The 24,629-nt window shown below is 37.5% G+C and overlaps 1 protein-coding gene across 1 annotated transcript in view; it reads left to right on the top strand.

Moving 5' to 3' along the window:
* Positions 1 to 24,629, top strand: part of LOC106141614 (calsyntenin-1) — a 194,377-nt gene that overhangs the window by 132,460 nt on the left and 37,288 nt on the right. The gene's annotated exons all lie outside the window — the stretch shown is intronic.

Below are 24,629 nucleotides of genomic sequence, written 5' to 3'. Positions count from 1 at the left end.
GGCACTCACACAGCCCCTTCCTTTTAAAAGTAGACCCCCCCCCCAACCCCCTCCACGCGCTGTACCGAAGTCAAAACAATTGGATCTGAGTTCCTAACCTCTCAGCAATAATGAGATTTGAGTGGAAACTAGCGAGATTCACAAACGGGCACTATCAGCATCCATTCAGGCTCTTTACATAAATTAACATACATTCAGATTCCGATGTCTTTGAAACTAGTTCAAACATTCCAAGCACAGTTTTGTAGGACTTCTGTCTATACTCTATGTCATCTTTTATGATTATATGTTGTGATTTGTCGTGTGCTTCCAGACATTTTGAATAGGACCACTCCATCGGGACTTAGAAAGAAAGAAAAAATGTTTATTTGGTACATAATAATATATCAAGAACAGAAACCTTAATCTATAACAACTTTTGTACCAACTCCCCTCCCGCCCCCCTCAGCATTTGTCGTGGTATAGGTCTGGTCTTCCGTGGGCACCAAGGGATAAGCTTACAAAGGGATTCTCCTTGTAGGCGATGGGCTAGCAACCTGTCACTATTTGAATCTCAATTCTATCATTAAGTCAAACAGCCGAACGTGGCCTATCAGTCTTTTCAAGATTGTTGGCTTTGTCTACCTCGCAAGGGACGGACGTGACTATATATATGTATGTAGTCCCTTTCGGACCTCACAGGGGTTCTGTCACATACATATAGAAGGAGTTCACTTCTCTTGTACATGTGACTATCGACTTTACTATAATTGAATATTTTTCAGAAAGGTAAAACGGAAATCTATACTAATAGGCTATATAACATCACGCTGCTTCTATTAGGAGCGAAGAAATAATGAAAAATGTGAAAAAATCCTTGAGGGCCTCAATGATGCCCAAAAAAACTATTCCACGCGGACGAAGTTGCGGGCACAGTTATAGTTATATATTCTTCATTTCCTTTTGTATAGATTGAGACAAGTGAACATTTCTCCCATTCGCAAAGGTGTCACAAAAAGCCCGGATAATCTAACATGGCACACCTCCCTACAACCTGTCTCGGGTAAAACCTTCGCAATGGACCACAAAATAACGAGATTACAGATAAATATTCATGTTAGAGTATGAGTAAGTAAACAATAATACATAAAATTAAGCCGTGTGGTTCCCGTCAGTGCAGTTGTAGTTTAGAATGGGAACACTAAATCTTGTTACCATAGCGATGGTCTAGCAAACTCTCACTAATTGAATTTTAATTTCATAATTAGGCCATACAGCTACTTGAAAAGAATGAAAGGCCAGCCCTTTCATCACTGTTGACTTTGTCTACCCCGCTAGGGAAATAGACGTGAATAGAGACTTGCCACTTGACCCCATTTAATTTTTCATCGTATGTCGGGATTAATGACAAGTTATTTTAATCCCAGTCTCATCATACAACATCTGTGAAAGTATATGGAGGCTTTTTCTGGAGCAGGAAAGATACACCATTGTGATTTTTAATATTAACTACCTAATTGACATTGTTGCCCAAAAGTCTGTTATATGAAATTTCTATATCTTATTCTGTTTATATGTAAAGTGAAAATGCTGCAGTGTAGTTTGTTCCGCCGCTTCATCTTCACTGGCGCTTTGGAAGCGGCAGTACATATAATTAATTATATTTAAGTTTTGTAGTCCTCATAAAGCGATACCTAGTAAGCTATTTCGAAAATAAATCTTTTTTTTTTAATTCCACCAAGCTCATGTTTCTGTTCATTCTCTAATTTGTTCCAGACCGTTTTGCGAGAAAAATGTCCGAGCAATATAATAGCTGCGAACAATGTCCTCTGTCTGTCTGATCGGTTGATAAGTTCCGAAATTGCTTTATTTTCCGCATGTTCGGCGGCGGCCATTGCCGGATTAATAAAAGGAGTGTGCGCGGAATGGCGGCTTTGATATTTTTATCGTCAAATTTCTCCACTATTGATCAGAGTGGTACTATTATTTTGGCATCTGATATTACCGTCCTGAAATAATATAATATTTGTTATCCTACTACTATTATAAAGGCGAAAGTTTGTATGGATGTTTGTTACTCTTTCACGCAAAAACTACTGAACCGATTACCATGAAATTTGGTATGTAGGTAGCTGAAGACCCAGAATAACACATAGGCTACTTTTTATCCCAGAGTTCCCGCGGGATTGATAGGGTTTCCATGCGGACGAAGTCGCGGGCGGCCTCTAGTATGCTATATTTATAACATACGCACCTTGATAACATTGGGGAATTTCTGGCAAAGGTCAAGAGCACTCGAAACCGACAAGAAGCGTCAAGAGAGGTATTTACTTATTCATTCAAGACTGTTGGCTCTGTCTATCAAATTCAAATATTATATAAATCAATGCCGGGAACCACACGGCAGTGCCGTGTGGGTCCCGGCACCATTAACAAAAAGAATAGGACCACTCCATCTCGTTCCCATGGATGTCGTAAAAGGCGACTAAGGGATATAAACTTGGGATTCTTCTTTTAGGCGATGGGCTAGCAACCTGTCACTATTTGAATCTCAATTCTATCATTAAGCCAAACAGCTGAACGTGGCCTATCAGTACTTTTCAAGACTGTTGGCTCTGTCTACCCCATAAGGGATAAAGACGTGATCATATGTATGTATGTATATAAATCAAAATTTTTATTCATTATTATAGGAGACTAATTAAAGAAGAAAAAAAAGACCAATCTCTCTTTCTCTTAATTTCACAACATTGGTTGACGTCAAATAAATTACTTAAAACTAAGTTTACTGCCGCTTCCAAGGCGTCAGTGCAGAAGAAGCGGTAACAAACTGCACTGCGGCATTTTCTTCAACAACGTCAACTTCACATATATCCAAACTTAGAATAGAATGTGGACGAGAGAATACATTGTTCAGGTAAATATGAGATTTTAATTAAAAAAAATTTTTTTTTTATTCTGCAAGGGATAATATAGTCGTGACTATATATATAGGTACATATATATTGTTTATTATTATACCGATTTCAATAAAACATATTGTAACCAGATGATTCCCATTGGTTTTGACGTGAAACTTATTTCATATCGGTCAGGGACAGCTCGGTAAACACATCGAAGTATGACTGATGACCGTCACATTGCAATATTATAAATGCCAAAGTTTATGAGTATATAAATACATATAGTAACGTCTATTTCCCTTGCGGCGTAGATGGAGCCAACAGTCTTGCGGTGACTGATGAAAGGTCCATGTTGAGCTGTTTGGATTTATGATAGAATTGTTATTCAAGTAGTGACAGGTTTCTAGTCCATTGCCTAAACGAAGAATCCCAAGTTTATAAGCCTATCTCTAAGTGGCATTTTACGACAATCATAGGAAAAGTTGTTTTTCTTTTACTGCCGAGAACCACACGGCCATGAGCATACAACTATATGCCAGTATGTGACTAACACATAAATTTTGTTATGAAAAATCTACTAAACAGATTTGGATGAAACCACGGCTCCGCCTGCGTAAAGTCCCGTTTATTTCTGTTCCTGTTGAAATTTCGGGAACTCTTTCCTTGGTAGACCCCTACATAATAGTAGTTTGGGCTGTGCGTCTATAAGTCAGTCAGTAAATTTTTGCGTTTTATATAAAAAGATAGATACCAAAAGTCCTAACTTCGTCCGCATGGAAATCCTATCAATCCCGCGGGAACTCCGGGATAGAAAGTAGCCTATATATTATTCTGGGTCTTCAGCTACCTACATATCAAATTTCATCGTAATCGGTTCAGTAGTTTTTGCGTGAAAGGGTCAGCCATCAACCACCAACACATCCATACTGACATACTCACAAACTTTCGCATTTATAATATTAGTACAAATATAACATAGTATAACAATTCAATTTTAATTCGAATTTAAAACAAGTTACTTTTTATTTTCAACTTTCTTCAATATAATTTCAGATCTATTCAAGTGAATGTTAGTGTTAGTTTATAATATTATTGCTCAACAAAAACTTACTTTTAAAATCCAAGATAGCTTTCAAAGAACTAAATGGTGCTTTTACGAGGACATTTCAAGTTAATGCAAACGCTTTCATACGAAGCTTTCGAGTTGTAAGATAGATTGGTCTGTCATTACGAGCGATCTTCATTTCATCAGTGTCATAACTTTGATTCTAATTTAGATTCCTGTGAAAGACCATTCTATACATACCTACATACATACATAAAATCACGCCTCTTTCCCGGAGGGGTAGGCAGAGACTACCTCTTTCCACTTGCCACGATCTCTGCATACTTCCTTCGCTTCATCCACATTCATAACTCTCTTCATGCAAGCTCGCCGGTTTCGGGTTCTCTTGACCTGACTCTTTGCCAGGACGTCTTTAATTTGGTCAACAAGATACCTTTCCACTCCGAACTTTCCCTCCATACAAGACCATTCCTATTAAAAGAAAAGATCCCTCCATCTCTTTCCCATGGGTGTCGTAAAAGGCGACTAAGGGATAGGCTTACATAATTGGGATTCCTTTTTTAGGCGATGGGCTAACAACTTGTCACTATTTGAATCTAAATTACATCTTTAAGTCTTTCAGTCTTCGTGAGACTGTTGGCTCTGTCTATCCCGTTAGGGATGAAAACGTGATTATATATCTGTATGTAACATTATCGAAATTGTTAATCAAAGCAGTCAATAGAATCCGCTAAGTACCTCTTCGAATGTGCCAGGCTAATTAGAGGAATCATATCATCTCAACGTAGCTATTCAGGAATCTGACATCAGAGAAAGGTGGATATGTCTTGTCGAATTTCGCGCGTGAAGCCCCAAGCCTCCTTATTCAAGAACAAGGCAATTTAGTAACTTAACTTTAGATTACAGAAAGGGAAAGATAAAAACTTGTTTAATCTATACTTATATTATTTTAGTTTGTTTGTTTGAACGTGCTAATAAAAAAAAAAAAAAATTAAATTAGAGGCGTGTGTTGTAGCATATCATGGTCTGGTTATGCCAATATTGCGATATGGAGTAATATTTTGGGGTAACTCAAGGGATAAGGAAACCATTTTTAGGGCACAAAAAAGATGTTTGAGATCTATGTGTTCCTTAAAAACTCAAGACAGCTGTGTGCCACATTTCAAGTCTCTCAAACTATTGACATTTCCATGTATCTATATTTTTGAATTGTGTGTATTTGTAAAATTAAATCCACACTTGTTCAAGAAAATAAGGGATACAAGAAGGAGGGCAGAGCATGTTAGACCACAATATGTACACAAGTTGGTAGTGGGCGGCCACAATACGGCGTTGTTAAGGAAAAGTATATTTGGTATGGCCCCTGTTATATATAATAAATTGCCAGAGAGTTTCAAGGATCTCAATTTTTTTAACTTTAAGAAGACATTAAAATTATTTTTATTAGATAAATGCTATTACACGATAAATGATTTTTTAAATGACAATTAATAATATACCTAATGTGCCAATTTATAATTTCCTTCTATTTGTTTTAATGCATGATCAAACATAAATGTTAACGATATTTTAACTATTGTGCATCCTCTCCAGGATAAAACATAGTGATACTATAAACACATGTAACAGATCTGTACTACTTACCTATGTTTTACAATAAAGTTTTTGAATTTGAATTTGAATTTAGAAAAATTGCGAAATATGACCCTAATCTGTACTAATATTACAAAGCTGAAGAGTTTGTTTGTTTGAACGCAATCTCAGAAACTGCCGGTTCGAATTGAAAAATTATTTTTGCGTTGAATAGTCCGTTTATCGAGAAAGGCTTTAGGCTATATAGTATAACATAACGCTGCTACTATAAGGAGTATGAATAATTTTTCCCGTTTTTTTTTTTTTCACATTTTCTATTATTTCTTCGCTCCTAATAGTTGCAGCGTGATGTTATACAGCCTAAAGCCTTCCTCGATAAATGGTCAATTCAACACAAAAAGAATTTTTCGATTCGAACCAGTAGTTCCTGAGATTAGCGCGTTCAAACAAACAAACTCTTCAGCTTTATAATATTAGTATAGATTATGCCTCTAGGAACAACGCCATTACGGGACCTTTTGTTGTAATTTATTAAATACTAGCTGTTGCCCGCGACTTCGTCCGCGTAAATTTCAATCAAGCGTGATCATACAGTCAGATACAGACAGACAAAATATTTTTTACCGTTTTATTATATGTAGTCTTTTGATTTTCAGTATTGTCTCGTGTCATGGCGTGTAGCTATGTTGTGTTCATTTATTAAAATAAAATTACTTCCGACTTACTCGCTTGTATAAATAACTCCGACAAAAACTCCAATACTTTTATATATTCGCTTGACCGTGCGTACTTTTAATCTGGCGTACTTTCAGTGCATTCTTAAAAACCATTTTGTCGTGTCTGAACCCGTTCACCCGGATAATCCGAATGGCTGAACGCGACCGGGTCTATTCGACCGACAGCAGTTCATTTTTTTTATTATTAAATTATATTTTTTCTTATACACTTGATAGATATCGTGGAGTTTCTTCTTCGGCCGGGTGAATATACTTAACCGAGTATTTGACAGGCTCTGGTTTTTCGAAAAAACAAATAGAATAGGCTTCTAGGAAACTGGTCTGAATAAGATGATCGGAGGGTAATTGGTATATAAACTGGCTCTGGTTTTTCGGGAACACAAATAGAATAGGCATCTAGGAAACGGGTCAGGATAAGATCCGAGGGTAATAGGTACATATATAAACCAAGTTTCTCTGATAGGACTGGGTCATGGTTGTGATTCCTCCTACATGCTTGCATGTAATCACGTCTATGCCCCAGCGGGGCAGACAAAGCCAACAGTCTTGATACGACTGGAAGGCCTCACTTACATGTAATCACGTCTATGCCCCTTGCGGGGCAGACAGTACCAACGGTCTTAAAAAGACTGGAAGGTCATGTTCAGCTGTTTGGCATAATGATAGAATTGAGATTCAAATAGTGACAGGTTGCTAGCCCATCGCCTAAAAGGAGAATCCCAAGTTTATAAACCTATCCCTTGGTCGCCTTTTACGACATCCATGGGTAAGAGATGCAGTGGTCCTATTTTCTATATGTGCTACACGGCACTATGTAACAACTATACATACATGTATGTTGACAATATTTTGAGTCATTTACGGGTCATCAAATCCTGTAAATGTTTCTCTGCCGTTGATAACACTCAGAAGATGATCCCTCTGTGATAAAGCCGATCACGGGACACTCGTACTCTGTAGCACTTGGCAATAACTAGACCCACTTAAATATTCAACTGTCTTTGAGACCGTGTCTCAAGAACTCGAAAATAACGGAGCTTGTTATATTGCAATGTCTTTACTTTGACCTATCACTACGTACTGGTATTATAAAGTCTAATTTTCTTTCTGTATGTATGTATGTATGTACGCGTTTAACTGGGAAAGATGCGGATGGATTTTGTTACTGTTTGAAATTTTGAAAGGAGGATGTCTTATGGAAGGTCGTGTTAATGTCATTTTTTGTCAATAAATGCTACACGTGCAAAACCGGGGCGGGTCGCTAGTTTGTTAGCTTTCATTGCCTAGGTAACTAAGAAAATTCGCTTATTTGCCGTACTATAATAATGATTTCATCATTTTATAGTATTTTATCATTTTTGTTTATTTAATTTTACAATCCACATAAAATGATGACTATCAGGTGCAAATATTTTAATAAACTGCTTACTCCGTGAGGGATAGAGAAATGATTACATGTAAATTTATTTAATTATTCCATCAAAGCTTATTCCGTACAGATTTTACAAAAATTTAATAATAATTACAAAAAAAATAATAATTTTTACATAAATTTTACAAAAAAATTAATAATTTTTACATATATTTTACAAAAAAATTAATAATTTTTTGTACAGATTTTGGTCAAAATTATCTCAGCAATCGCGTTATAAACATAGTCAGCGGTAACAGGTGTCAAATCAAGTTAAAGTCGCACATAGTAGGTAATCAAGTCAAACTATAGCATGCCTCTTTTTAACTGTAGGGTTAAAATACGGCCCATTTTCGCCCTTACAATGTCACGCCTGTCCTCATCGATTCTCACTTCAAGGCCTCGTGTAGGCGTATGTAACATGATATTATTATTTAAAACTAGCTGCGTGTGCCGTGTGGTTCCCGGCACCAATACAAAAAAGAATAGGACCACTCCATCTCTTTCCCATCGATGTCGTAAAAGGCGACTAAGGGATAGGCTTACAAACTTGGATTCTTTTTAGGCGATGGGCTAGCAACTGTACGGGCTGTCACTATTTGAGTCTTTTCAAGACTGTTGGCTATGTCTACCCCGCAAGGGAACTAGACGTGACAATATGTAACTAGGTGTAGCGCGGGTATTCCCTCTCGTGGGAATTTTCAGAATTTATGGTACCTGTTTAGATAATTAACCGGAGTGTAAAATGCAAAACTTTATGTTGGTAAAAATAAAGAAATATGTAGATAATAAAAAGCTTAAAACATAAAAATAATCCTAACTCCAAATCGTCTTAAATCATTGTTGTGTAAAAAATTTACAATTGAAGATCGTACTTTTTCGATCGTAAAATTATAAATTTTCTGTAAGCGGCCAGTGTTATTATATATTAACAATACGAGTATATTTTTAAACAGTACCTACTCCTGAAAGTTTTGTCTGTCTCTGTGCTAAATATCATAAAAGCCCTGTTACATACATATAATCACGTTTATATCCCTTGCAGGGTAGACAGAGCCAACAGTCTCAAAATGACTGATAGGCCACGCTCAGCCCTTTGGCTTAATGATAGAATTGAGATCTGGACGGGATTCGAATCCGCGACCTCCGGTGTCACAGACAAGTACAATGTCAAACTAATGTACATAACTTTCTGAAATAGTCATTGGTACATGCCCGAGGTGAGATTCGAACCTGTGCCTTTCTGCGCATCACGCATTTAAGCGGGCACTTTACCCATTCGACCTCCGACGCTGCCTGCCTTTACCTATTGCAGACTGTACTTACGAAATGCATTAGTTATGGAGCTGAACTTGACGCGTGTTAACATAGGACAGGTTAATTAACTATAGAACATCGTCGAAGCGCGTGTGGCAGTCGAGATTGGAGCCCCAGGGTATGCAGGGTCGTTTGACCTTTCCAATAAAGTTATGTTTACTATGATACTAACTTTTCCGTGGTATCGCTTACATACATACATAAAATCACGCCTCTTTCCCGGAGGGGTAGGCAGAGACTACCTCTTTCCACTTGCCACGATCTCTGCAAACTTCCTTCGCTTCATCCACAATTATAACTCTCTTTATGCAAGCTCGGCGGTATCGGGTACTTTTGACCTGACCCTTTGCCAGGACGTCCTTAATTTGATCAAGATACGTTCGTCTAGTTATTATCGCTTACGTGGGAATTAAAAGAAAAAAGGAGTTTTAATGTATAGATTTTAACACAAACAGGTTATGTTTTGAGGTGAAAAAAAATTGAACAGCCAAGAAAGTCCTTGGCTTTAGTTCCAGTTGCATCCTCATTACTCTGGAGAGGAGCCCGGGGTGCGCCTTTGACCATGGATCCTGGATTGGGCGAGTCAGATTTTCACACGACGCGAATCCCATCTGACCTCCGCAATTTTAGCTGGTAAACCCAAAACCGTGTTGGATCCATGGTGACACATCCAGTTGCCTGAATGTGCAGGTTTCCTCACGATGTTTTGCCTCACCGTAAAAGCATCGGTTAGTTTTAAAACTAATGTACTTACATAACTTCGAAAATAGTAATTGGTACATGGCCGAGGTGGGATTTGAACTTGTGCCTTTGATGCGCATCATGCATTTTAACCAGGCGCCTTAATGCTCCGACCACCGACGTTCTTTCTCTCCAAAGAAGTTCCACATCCACTGATTCACCCCCTCACGATTAAGCGCCTCTCACGATACCCACGGGAGGATATTGGGTGGTGATATACTCCATACTGCCGAAACAACACATGTAATTTGAAAATGTCAGATCTAGAAACTATTATAATCCAGCAATTTCAAATAGCCGTCTTACCACGACTCCCCAACTCACGGTTAAGCGTCTCTTATAATACCTACGGGAAGATATGGGTGGTGCTATACTCTGCCGACGCCACACTGCCAAAATACACACATGTAATATGAAATTGTCAGACCCAGAAACTATTATAATCCAGCAATTTCAAATAGCCGTCTTACCACGATTACCGATCGATCCGGCCCGGTTATACCCGGGTATAATTGTTTAAGCTCTCAATTTGGCTTACTACCAGAGAATATCAGAATCTGATCATTTTCAAATGTCCTCTACAGTATGTGTGGCGATGATAGATTCAACCACAGAATCCGGTAAAGAGAGATTGAATGAATCAATGTACATTAAATATGTATAAAGCAGTTATACATTAAATATGCAAGTATAATCCGATTTAATTTATCGCATAATATCCCAATCTCAACTAATAACACAGATGCGATAGTAAGTTTGTTTGTTTGTTACTTCTTCACAGGTATATATAATTAAGAGTCTGGAGAAGGACATTCGAGTAGGTACCTTTTATCCCGGTCAAAAATTAAGTTCACATGAGATTTGCGAAAAGCCTTGTGGCGCTAAATTCGTTGCTTTTTGTGTAGGTGGCGTTTTCTTTGAAATCCAATTTCATATTTTTTGTAGATGGCGTTAAATTTGTAGCTTTTTGTAAATTCAGGCGAGCGAAGCCGCGGGTAAAAGCTAGTAAAAAATATTAATCAAGATAAGCTCGTACAACTAAAAATTGAAATAAAAATTGCCTTCAAGCAAAAGTCGCAAATCCGAGATTATCGGAAATATCTTACTGTCCTGTTACAAAATAAAGAAAGTATACAGGTGACACCTTTATGTTTGTTCGAATTTTATCAGTGTAGTCTATGATTTCACTAATATATTTCTAATATTTCAGTACCAAATTGTATACCTTTTATATCAGTATTTTTTAAAACACAAATTTACCTTGAAGTTAACCGAGTTTAAAAGAAGATGACTTCATGAAAAAATGTCTGTCTGTCATATCACAGCATCAAAGAAAAATGGGTACTAATGCAACTAAAGACACTTGTATTAATCCGATGAAGTTGGGAATTATTATGTTACGCGATACTACAAAGACGTATTGCGTTATTCGTTTACCGCACTTATTTTGTGTTAGGTTTAGTCCCAGTTAAGGCACGATGAGAAACGAACTTTCCTCATTGTCCTGGGTCTTTAATGTTTATATATATAAATATTTACTATGCAATATAGTAATGTTGAGTAAGTATCTCGTAACACAAGTTTCGAACTTACTTCGAGGCTTCCTCAATCTGTGTAATTTATCCCGTAAGTATATATTTATTCCGAATTGAACAGTGTCCTTTATTTGTGTTGAATTATTTCACCTGCCGAATATTTTTACCGATTTAATCGAAGTGTTTCTTCTGTGCTTTCCATATTTTGTAACTGGGCGGTATTCCCGATCGTTCGATATCGTTTAAACAATTTTACCTCGTCCTTGTTCTCCTTTGTCTTTGTACGGAGCGGACTTGAAAATTGTGAACAATTTTTTTCTCCATATAATTTTAATCTTGGATTAGGTTCATTATATTGAAGGAATGTGCCGTGGTGCCGTGTGGTTCCCGGCACCAATACAAAAAAGAATAGGACCACTCCATCTCATTCCCATGGATGTCGTAAAAGCCGACTAAGGGGTATGCTTATAAACTTGGGATTCTTCTTTTAGGCGATGGGCTAGCAACCTGTCACTATTCGAATCTCAATTCTATCTTAAGGCCAAATAGCTGAACGTGGCCTATCAGTCTTTACAAGACTGTAGGCTCTGTCGATCCAGCAAGGGATATAGACGTGATTATATGTATGTATGTATATTGAAGGAATATATATATATATATATATATATATATATATATATATATATATACGGTTTCAACATACCTGAAACAATAACATACAATTTTAAATTCATATATTAAACACGAAGAGACACATCTCTATACATATACCTATATATATATATATATATATATATATATATATATATATATATATATATATATGTATATATATATATATATATATATTCGTGTATACCTATATATATATATATATATATATATATATATATATATATATATATATATATATATATATATATATATATATATAGGTATATGTATAGAGATGTGTCTCTTCGTGTTTAATATATGAATTTAAAATTGTATGTTATTGTTTCAGGTATGTTGAAACCGTTCTAGTGCCGCTCGGAATTGGGAAGTACACACCCAGAGTACAGTAAGATGAAGTAGAAAGGATATCAGTATAGATAGAAATATTTAAATTTAAAAAAAGACCATCGGCCATCGTGTTGTTGACAGTCATACATACCTACATATAATCACGTCTATATAACTTGCGGGATGGACAGAGCCAATAGTCTTGAAAAGAATGATAGGCCACGTTCATCTGTTTGGCTTGATGATAGAATTGAGATTCAAATAGTGACAGGTTGCTAACCCATCGCCTAAAAGAATCCCAAGTTAAAACCCTGTTAATAAACCCGCGTTTTTCTACAGCTAAGAAACCGTAACAGAGATTTTATTCTGACCCACGCTCAGCTATAAATCTTAACTCAATTACGAAGAGCAACCAATAGGAAAACAAATAAAATTCACCAAATTTAATCTATAAACGAACGAAGCATAAACTTTGGACGCGAATCGAGGTATTTGTCTTATCTGTAGAGATGAAAATATTTTGGGCAATGAGGTTAGAGTAGCTAACACGTCTATAGAGCACGCAAACTAAGAATCCACGATAAACATACATATAATCACGTCTTTATCCCTCGCGGGGTAATCAGAGCCAACAGTCCTGAAAGGCTGTACGGCGACGTTCAACTGTACGGCTTAAAGATGGAATTGTACAAAAATACAAAATATTGTTCTTTCAAGTACCTACTGCCTTTTATCCGTAGCTACGCCCGCGCGAATTCAGAAGATTTATTTACGCCGCCTACATGTACTCTCGACCTACACGCGCTAATTTAACGCCACCTACAAAACAATTAAGGTTTTTTGCAAATATCACGTGTACTTAAGTTTTTACCGAGATGAAAAGTACTTCATGTTCTTGTCTAGACAATTATTAATATACCTACGCAAAATTTCAAGAAGATTGGTTTAGTATATAATCCGTGTAAAGGTTACAAACAAACAAATAAATTAGTTGTGATTGGGTTGTCGATAAATGAAGCCGGGCTATAATTGCATATTTAATTGTATAACTAAGACATACATATTTTGTATATTAATTCGTTCAATCTCCCTTCACCGGATTCTGTGGTTGAATCTATCCTCGCCACACATACTGTAGAGGACATTTGAAAATGATCAGATTCTGATATTCTCTGGTAGTAAACCGAATTGAGGGCTTAAACAATTATACCCGGGTATAACCGGGCCGGATCGATCGGCAGTCGTGGTAAGACGGCTATTTGAAATTGCTGGATTATAATAGTTTCTGAATCTGACAATTTCATATTACGTGTGTGTATTTTGGCAGTGTGGGGCTGGCAGAGCATTTAGCACCACCAATATCTTCCCATGGGTATTATAAAAAACGCTTAACCGGAAGGTGGGGAGTCGTGGTAAGACGGCTATTTGAATGTGCTGGATTATAATAGTTGGTCTAACGAGCTTATAAGACTTTGGGCTTTCAACAATTCCATAAATACATACATAAAATCACGCCTCTTTCCCGGAGTGGTAGGCAGAGACTACCTCTTTCCACTTGCCACAATCTCTGCACACTTCCTTCGCTTCATCCACATTCATAACTCTCTTCATGCAAGCTCGGCGGTTTTGGGTACTCTTGACCATGTTGCGATACACATACAATTCCATGTTGCATTTTATGAACGTATCACGCGCTCTACAAAAGAATAAACAAACGTCACTCCACTCGATTAGATTGGTAGGCAGGCTTTCCAAAGACAGTCGCTTCAAGATAATTAAGATTTACCTTCTCATCGGGGATCGGACGGGAAACATTACCTCCTGATTGCGAGGTCGGGTAAGCCTTAGTTATTAAGTTACGATCGATATTTTATTACGCAATGCAGTGGTTCATTTCATATACGGAATGAAAAAAATATACGCAGTGGTTTATAATAGTTGAGGGGAATAGTAATGTGTGTGTATGGATTAGTTTTGAACAAAGAGGATTTTAAAAAAATATTACCATTTTTGATCGCGACTTTAACTTGGAATATAAAATTTTCTAGTCGTAGTCTAAGTCTTGAAACACTTCAAACACATCGTGGCTTGAAAGACAGACAAAAAGGCAGTTATAGACGTGATTATATGTATGTATGTATAAATGAAATCTCCCACTCGGGAACTATGGTCACAGATAGACTCGTCAGGAACATATCGCGATTAAGGCCAGGAGTGAAAGTGTGAAGTCTTCATTATTACGAGTATAATGACAATGCTAAAGCCAAACAGCTGAACGTGGCCTATCAGTCTTTACAAGACTGTTGGCTCTGTCTAGCCCGCAAGGGATATAGACGTGATTATATGTATGTATGTATGTATAATGACAATGACAATTAAACTAGGTATTACTTGCAACCTCTGTGGCGCAGCGGTATTACGCTTGACTGTGACACCGTATATAAGTAGTTATATAAGTATTTATTATAAAATATAGTATCGTTGGGTTAGTATCTCGTAACACAAGTCTCGAACTTACTTCGAGGCTAACTCAATCTCTGTGTAATTTGTCAAAAAAATAAATAAATAAATAAATATTACGAGTACTCGCATGAGAAGGTAGCCGGCAACAATTTCCATTAAAGTTTTGCAATTCCGACGTAATTTCAAACTGTAATTACTTACACATCTTATGTATCGTTCATGCATATATTCACGTCTACACCTCCTCAAGGGTAGACAGAGCCAACAGCTTCGTAAAGTCTGAGAAGCCACGTTCAGCTTAATGATTTCTTTTTTGAGCAGTTATTGACTTTTACAATTTGTAGAAGCAGTTGGCGCACACTACATTTTTTATTCGTTACCACACCAGCACGAAATGAATTTGCGCATATTTCCTTAGTCGCTTTTAACGACATCCGTAGCAACAGATGGATGGATGGATCCTGTTCTATATTGCCGTGTTGCGGACAGCATACATTAATATAATCACGTCTATATCTAGAATGGTGCCGTGTGGTCCCCGGCACCAATAGAAAAAGAATAGGAGCACTCCATCTCGTTCCCATGGATGTCGTAAAAGGCGACTAAGGGGTAGGCTTATAAATGTATGTTTAGAAAATCACGCCGCATGAAAGCATTGAAAGTCAAAAGCGAGAATGCATAAAAGAAAAAAAAATTAATGCGACTGTTTCACATAGGTATAATAATCACCATATAATAATCTCAATTCTATCATTAAGCCGAATAGCTGAACGTGGCCATTCAGTCTTCTCAAGACTGTTGGCTCTGTCTGCCCCGCAAGGGATATAGACGTGGCCATATGTATGTATAGTTCTCCCGTCACCAATTGCAACAAAATAACTTAAATGCGAATAGATAAAATTGTATGTATGTATGTATAGATCGAGTTCAACTTGAGCCAAAAAACTGCCGGGGCATAACTGAAGCAAATTGATTTACAATTCGCGCACGTGTAAAGGAAAATCTTTGGTTGTGCCGAGTTTACACGGGCTTAGCAACTGTTATTGATTTCAACTGACAAAAAAATTACAAGATGGACTATTATTTATTAATATTAAAATCGTCATATTGATTCGGCAGTGCCGTGTGGCTCCCGGCACCAATACAAAAAAGAATAGGACCACTCCATCTCTTTCCCATGGATGTCGTAAAAGGCGACTAAGGGATAGGCTCACAAACTTGGGATTCTTTTTTAGGCGATGGGCTAGCAACCTGTCACTAGTTGAATCTTAATTCTATCGTTAAGCCAAATAGCCGAACGTGGCCATTCAGTCTTTTCAAGACTTTTGTTGGCTCTGTCTACCCCGCAAGGGATATAGACGTGACCATATGTATGTATGTATATTGACTACTGTTGGGTCAGTAACATGTCTGTATAGATAATTGTTGTAAAGCTGGAAGATATCTCGGGTTGTGTAAAATTTGAAGCTTGTACATCCGTCGTCTACAGTAGAAATCCCAAGTTTATAAGCCCATCCCTTAGTCGCCTTTTACGATATCCATGGTAAACATATGGAGTGATTCTATTCTTTATTGCCGTGAAGCTTGTACATCCATCGTCTTCAATAGAAATACCAAGTTTATAAGCCCATCCCTTAGTCGCCTTTTACGATATCCATAGTAAACATATGGAGTGATTATATTCTTAATTGCCGTGAAGCTTGTACTGTACATCCATCGTCTACAATAGAAATACCAAGTGTATAAGCCCATCTCTTAGTCGCCTTTTACGATATCCATGGTAAACATATGGACTGATTATATTCTTAATTGCCGTGAAGCTTGTACTGTACATCCATCGTCTACAATAGATATCCCAAGTTTATAAGCCCATCCCTTAGTCGCCCTTTACGATATCCATGGTAAACATATGGAGTGATTATATTCTTAATTGTCGTGAAGCTTGTACATCCATCGTCTACAATAGAAATCCCAAGTGTATAAGCCCATCCCTTAGTCGCCTTTTACGATATCCATGGTAAACATATGGAGTGATTATATTCTTAATTGCCGTAAAGCTTGTTCATCCATCGTCTACAATAGAAATCACAAGTTTATAAGCCCATCCGTTAGTCGCCTTTTACGATATCCATGGTAAACATATGGAGTGAAACAACAAGTCAATATAATATACATATGTATGTATGTATGTAAGTTGTATGTAAAACTCTACAAAGTATTTGTTCGTACGATAAAGTCGTACCGACAGATATAAAGTTTTACAAGGAAAAAGGTTTTTCAATTTTGGACATTTCTCCTTCTGCCTTTCTTAGCATTATCGGCCTTATTATTGGAAGCTTTACGTTAAGGGAATTGATCTCAATTTATTCCAACATTTTCCTTGTACTTTGTGAGATACTAGTTCTTGTCCGTGATTTGGCTCGCTTGGCCGTGTGCCGTGCGGTTCCCGGCACCGATAGAAAAAAGAATAGGACCACTCCATCTCTTTCCCATGGATGTCGTAAAAGGCGACTAAGGGGTAGGCTTATGAACTTGAGATTCTTCTTTTAAGCGATGGGCTAGCAACCTGTCACTATTTGAATCTCAATTCTATCTTAAAGCCAAACAGCTGAACGTGGCCTATTAGTCTTTAAAAGACTGTTGGCTCTGTCTACCCCGCAAGGGATATAGACGTGATTATATGTATGTATGTATGTATAAAATATAGTATCGTTGTGTTAGTATCTCGAACTTACTTCGAGGCTAACTCAATCTGTGTAATTTGTCCAGTAGGTATATATAGTTATGGTATAGTTAAGACACCAATTGTATTGTTGTGGAGAAAAAATAAAGTTCCTTTTTATTTATTTTTTTTATAAAATCTCACATTCGACCTAACTCCATCATCGTCAAGGCTTACATCTCACCTGCGACGTCTCTCCGTACTAACCGACGTCTGATTCACTTCGTTGACAATGTTTTTCACTTGCCCCCCACCCCTCTCCGCGTTGGAGGGGAGGCTATGTTCGTTCCCTCAAAGGCTTATCATTATCATGCGAATCACACTTGTTTGTCCTAGATTAACATGTCCTGGTGTGGATTTACCAGAATTTGTCGTCTCTTCGGAAACGATATATGAGTTTTTGCAGACACACTCTTGTTTGCTGTTTTAACGTACGCTTTAAGTACGGCTCCAGTTTATTTTGTGTGAATTCATAATTTATTCTACGCTCAAAGAGTGTGTTTGTGTATACAGGAGCTTCCGAATTAAACACTTAATTTATTTAAGCTTTACAGCGCAAACCGGTTTTAATTAGTTTTTGGTGATGATAAAGATGAAGTAAGTTTATGAAGAATGTATCTTATAAACTTACTATGTGAATGTGTATAAAAGCCAAGTCTTGACATCAGCGGATGAACATGCAGACATTCTGTTAGAACGTGGAATGGCGCCCAACGTGGTGCCAGTCGCAATTACAAGCAGTATCTATGTCAATGTCTTCACATGACAGTGTTATAGAAGCTTAAGTCAGCCATTAACCGGAGCGAGTCATCCCAGCGCGCTATTAAACTAAATCGCGCCAAAGTAATTCGACAAAATGGCGGCGGGACACGTAATGGCGGCCTAATGGCACATGTAATACTGTTGTAAATAATTTCTGTTTTCGCGTCCCGGATCCTGGGTTTCGGAAATATACCGAGAGACGTTTAATTGACGTAATCAGAGGTTTCGCCAAAACATTTTCGTGGCCCTTTGTGAATAGCTGAAACGTTAGCCGGCACATAAATTTGACGAAGTTTAGTAGATACGGGGATCGCAAATTACGTTAATAACCGTTCGGTTTCCACAATTCCTGCTCTTTATGTCGTTGTATACAATTTAGTATTACGATGTAACCATGATCCTGGCTGGGTCAGGTTCTTCTGTTCACAAGGTAGCTATTCGTAAAAAAGTTGAAGGGAGGCAAGAAAGGATGCGTTGCTAGAGAACCAATAAGCAAAAACGGGGGCAGAGCATCCTTCCATGGTTCGATTCATATAATCAGCCCAGCTTTGTAACAAAATTAGACGCTCACGAAAACTCGACATTAATATCAAAAGTAGAAAATGCCATTTTATCTGATTAAACTGTTTTTAACTGCCGTCGGGTTCTATTTCCCACTGGGGTATGAAGCATACAAATATTTGCTGAATAATGAATCGATCCCTAGGGACAGACAGCTCGCGCACGTCCGCAAAAATTAGGAAAAATATCAGCGATCACGCGACGTGACGAAACTCGACCGTTAATATTTATGTCCCGTTCCATTTTGTTTTATTTATTTTGTGGCCCGCAACGAACGTTTATTTTTCTTTCGTTAAATAACGTGTTCTGCTCTGCCGTAAACCACGTGGCGGTGAAGGCCTGCAGAACATGCAAATCCAACAAACTCTCTTCAAACTTTCATGCTGAGTGCATAGTGTTAAGAAGTTACTTTAAAAAAACCCCAACATGTTAGAAAAATCGTCTTATAATTTTACTTCATTCCTTAATTAACCTCAGTCACAAGTATTTTTTCATCGTGCTAAAAAACGAAAATATGCCAATGTTATGAACTCCAAAATACATACATACATAAAATCACGCCTCTTTCTCGGAGGGGTAGGTAGAGACTACCTCTTTCCACTTGCCACGATCTATGCATACTTCCTTCGCTTCATCCACATTCATAACTCTCTACATACAAGCTCGGCGGTTTCGGGTACTCTTGACCAAAATAGTGTACATTTATAAAATGGACCACATCCCATCCACATTGTTCACTTTCTTTATATAAGCTTGTCTGTTAACTTCGCTCGCACTTTGCTCGTAAGAACTTACCTGATCTTTTGGCACAATGTCACTAATCTGATCAAGATATGTTAATTTCGTTCGTAAAAATAAATGGGTCACAACATAAATATCTACTACATACATATTTTCCAGGCCACATCATTAACAAAATATTCGCGTCATGTCGATCCTGACACGTCCCACTTTGCATACATCCAGCGGCATTGTAACGCGTTCATTGTAAGCTCATGAGCTTCGGAAGCTTTTGTGAGACAATACACTGATGTTTTGTGTTTTTGGTATCGGTGACTTAGCATTTATATACGCATTTGTGTTAATATTTATCGCGTAGAAGAAGTGGCAAGTGATAGAAACAATTAGAAAATACCACGTTAACCCTTTTCTTTTGCTGACATTATTCCTCTCACGGGTTTACTGGAAGCGATTTCTATTGAAATAAGTGGCACCTTTGCACTACAATTTCTTCCTTATTTTTATTTTAATTATTGCAATATTTGTAATTACGAATTAATTAATAAAGAACATTTATAATTACGGCCTCTATGGCGCAGCGGTAGTACGCTTGTCTGTGACACCAGAGGTCCCGGGTTCGAAATCCCGGCCGGGGCATGATGAGAAAAGAACTTTTTCTGACTTTTTCTAAAAATAAGTATTTATTATAAAATATAGTATCGTTGAGTTAGTATCTCGTAAAACAAGTTTCAAACTTACTTCGAGGCTAACTCAATCTGTGTAATTTGTCCCGTATATATTTATTTATTTCTTATTTAATTCAAATTCCAAATTCATACATTTTATATTTGACTAACATATCTAACGAATATACTCAAAATTGCTGTACCGGTTTAATGAACATCGGCACAAAGACACATAAAACCTTCAGAAGTAGCATTAGCCTCTTTTTCTGAAAAGTCCCACGGGAGCGAAGCTCCGCTCAGAAGCTAGTTTGTTTATGCTAAATATTTGTCTTAACATGTAACGTACTTAAACACTATATTGAACTGATCGTTAGAGACATTAAATTTTTATTATCAAGCATTATATTTCCAAAGATTAATCTCTAAAGAAATATATTTTCATAAAAGCCGACAAGAGTTATTTAAACGTTTTCAAACCAATTTATAAGTACATCAATTCACTCAAATGTTTGATATATTCCAGGCCACTCGTCATCTAAAGCGGTATTTATTTCCTCTGTAAAGGCACACAGATTGTGTCTTCCATTCGCTCCGAATAGTGTTAGGATTTATACACCGTTTAGAGTTGAGATGAAGTACGGTTTCCTTTTGAATTCCGTTTAAGAGGTTTCTCAGATTTTATTAAGGTTTAGAAATACGTAAAGGTCTATTTATTTTCTGTAATTTGATTTTGTTTAGGGTTTGATCTGTTTGAGAGGATAAGGTTTTCCAGGAACATACATACATACATACATATGGTCACGTCTATATCCCTTACGGGGTAGACAGAGCCAATCAGTCTTTAAAAGACTGAATGGCCACGTTCAGCTTTTTGGCTTAATGATAGAATTGAGATTCAAATAGTGACAGGTTGCTAACCCATCGCCTAAAAAAGAATCCCAAGTTTGTTAGCCTATCCCTTAGTCGCCTTTTACGACATCCATGGGAAAGACATGGAGTGATCCTATTCTTTTTTGTATTCGTGCCGGGAACCACGCGGCAGGAAGTTTCGTTTTCCAGGAAGGAAGGCGAAATTTAAGATGTCTTACGTATAACATTAATAGATGCATGTTTGATTATATTTTATGATATTTAATCCAAGAGTTAGCGAATCATTTATGCTGGTATGAGTGAAAAAAAACATAGTTTCTCTAACTCTTTCCGCAAAGATTGTAACAGCCGATCAAGGAAAAGGTTTCGTAAACTTGGCATTTTTCTTTAAGGCGACGGGCTACTATCTATCTTTTTATCAAAATTCCATCACTGTTCATTATAGAATTTTAGTGCGGACTTATACCATTCACCTGCTAATGGTGATTCGATATTTATCGATTCGTTTGCAAAGAATACGTCCCAATCAGTGCTGGAATGCGCCATTTCCTTTGCCCGAACCCCGACATAAACGGCAACGCGGTTACCACATGAGTTAGTATGGGTAGTATTTACTTTAGTTCGGCCTTCAATATTTGTGCATACATACATACATATGGTCATGTCTATATCCCTTGCGGGGTAGACAGAGATAACAGTCTTGAAAGACTGAATGGCCAAGTAAAGCTTAATAGTAGGTTTAATGATAGAATTGAGATTCAAATAGTGACAGGTTGCTAGCCCATCGCCTAAAAAAGAATCCCAAGTTTGTAAGCATATCCCTTAGTCGCCTTTTACGACATCCATGGGAAAGAGATGGAGTGGTCCTATTCTTGTTTCTTTTTGGTGCCGGGAACCACACAGCACGATCAGGTCAAAAGTACCCGAAACCGCCGAGCTTGCATGAAGAGAGTTATGAATGTGGATGAAGCGAAGGAAGTATGCAGAGATCGTGGCAAGTGGAAAGAGGTAGTCTCTGCGTACCCCTCCGGGAAAGAGGCGTGATTTTATGTATGTATGTATGCGTAAGAGAACACGCCTTACCGGTAGTTACTCACGGTGTTCACACCTCAGGCCCCATCTGATCATAACCCTAACGTTTTTTATAGGTTGTTTGCCCGGCGTAAAATCTTTTACGCTTGCTTATATCGCACACGTGGGCGAATATAGAAAATAATGCAAACCTTGAAAGATCATATAAATTGAAGTGCCGGATTATATGGCTTCATAAATTGAATTTGGTGAAAAGTGGCTTTTGCCTGAGGTTTCTAAACATTGTTGTTTATCACAAATCCTAAAGAAATTCAAGATGTCTCTAAATATTTAAGGTTTGCAATTCCATCATCAAGATATCCAGCAGAACGTAGCGTTCTAGTAATTTCGACTGTCTGTCCCCATAAGGGATAAATAGGTGGAATATGTCTGTAAATATGAGTGTAACGTGTATGCGCTGCATATTGGTTAAAATTGTTTTCAAATCAACTTCCAAACACATTTTGGTACTCAACCTTTTCCACAAATCTGTACATACACATACATATCCCTTGCGGGGTAGACAGAGCCAACAGTCTTGAAAAGTCTGAAATTCCACGTTCAGCTTAGTTTGGCTTAATGATAGAATTGAGATTCAAATAGTGACAGGTTGCTAGCCCATCGCCTAAAAGAAGAATCCCAAGTTTATAAGCCAATCCCATAGTCGCCTTTTATGACATCCATGGGAAAGAGATAGGGAGTAGTGCTATTCTTTTTTCTATTAGTGCCGGGAACTACACGGCACATTCCCATCAAAATCCATATAAAAAGGCCTCCAAAAAGGAAATATAGGGCTGCTTAACATAAAATCAGAAGTGGGATGCCATCTATCACTCGCCGCCATTTGTCTAAGCATTTTTGTGGGATTCGAATCGAAATCAATACATCGGGCATATCGAAGATTAATAGCCGTTTCCAGTGCGACACATTTCAGTTTGGTTTTCTTTTATATCATAGTAGACTTCTGCCTGGGGTTTGACGTCTGCGGGATTTTTCAGACTCTGAGACATATTAATATAATTAGCTTAGAGACAAATTCAATTAAAAAAAAATCTAAATTACCTCTAACGGTGAGTCAAAAGATCATGAGGAAACCGGCACAGTTAGTCAACTTGATGTGAATTAGTCGAATATGGGTTATGTTCTCTTGGTCAGGTCAGACGGGTGTGTTTTCGTGTTAAAATCTCAATTGTCACATTCTCAGACCCCGCCCTCCTCAGTAGAGTGGTCAGAACGTAACCAAAATTAACTCAATCATGTCAAAAGTTACACTAACAATCTTGAAATATTAATAATTAATTTCTAATTAGATCTACTCGTGGTAAGAGGTAGTCTCTGCCTACGCCTCCGGGAAAGAGGCGTGATGTTATGTATGTATGTATGTATGTATCTACTCGTATTCCTGTAAAAACTTAAACTAATATTGTATGTTTTAATTCTATCTTAAAGCCAAATTGCTGAACGTGGCCTATCAGTCTTTTCAATACTGTTGGCTCTGTCTAGCCCGCAACGGATATAGACGTGACTATATGTATATATGCAATATTGTATGTAAAAAATTATTTTTTTTTTTTAATTATTTTTTCAAGTTGTTTCACTCTTGTAACATAGACTGTGTGGACGTGGTCGTCAATTTGTAACAGGTTCGGAAGTATACAAAGTATTTATGAAATAAAATGGAATATTAAAATACGTCTAGTACCTACTGCTATATATTCTGTGGTAAAATCGCCAACAAATCCGACATTTCGGGCCATATTTCAAGTTCCAACATTTTTCGGGCCGCGTCATAAATATGAATTACCATCTGTTGCGATCGGTGCGCCAAATGGAAGTATGTGTAGTTTGATACGTTTTTGAAATGTAAAATTTGTGAATAATGTTGTTAAAATTTTGTTTTATATTTCTAACATGTTGCTTTTGATAACTAACGTGAACATAACGTGATTATATGTAATTTTAATTTTTTAATTTTTTTATGTATCCGAAACCGCCGAGCTTGCATGAAGAGAGTAAGGAATGTGGATGAAGCGAAGGAAGTATGCAGAGATCGCGGAAAGAGGTAGTCTCTGCCTACCCCTCCGGGAAAGGGGCATGATTTTATGTTATGTTTATTTTACAACCAGCCGAACGTGGCCTTCCAGTCTTTTTTAGACTATTGGCTCTGTCTACCCCGTATGGATTAAAGACGTGATCATATGTGTATATACATATGTACAACCACTTGGCTGCTACATACATATGTATGTACAAAGTGCCTGAAATCAAATGCTATGTCCAATTCAAGTAATTGGAAGCTCGCTAGCGGAATGCGAGGCACAAAGACCACACCGTCCTGAATTTCAGATCAGTGGTAGACGTCCTGATCTGAGTAATTTCTGCGTAGTTGAATTCTGGAGGTTGGCGTTGCCGTAGTAGTATGTAGTGTAGATGTAGTTGAATAACAGGAATGACTTCTGCAGTTCGTCATCATCAGGCGACTAAGAGATA

This window comes from Amyelois transitella, chromosome 25 (assembly GCF_032362555.1).
Source record: "Amyelois transitella isolate CPQ chromosome 25, ilAmyTran1.1, whole genome shotgun sequence".
In the NCBI taxonomy this organism is placed as follows: Eukaryota; Metazoa; Arthropoda; class Insecta; order Lepidoptera; family Pyralidae; genus Amyelois; species Amyelois transitella.
Note: the sequence above shows the minus strand (reverse complement) of the source record. Positions and strands in the feature narration are given on the sequence as shown.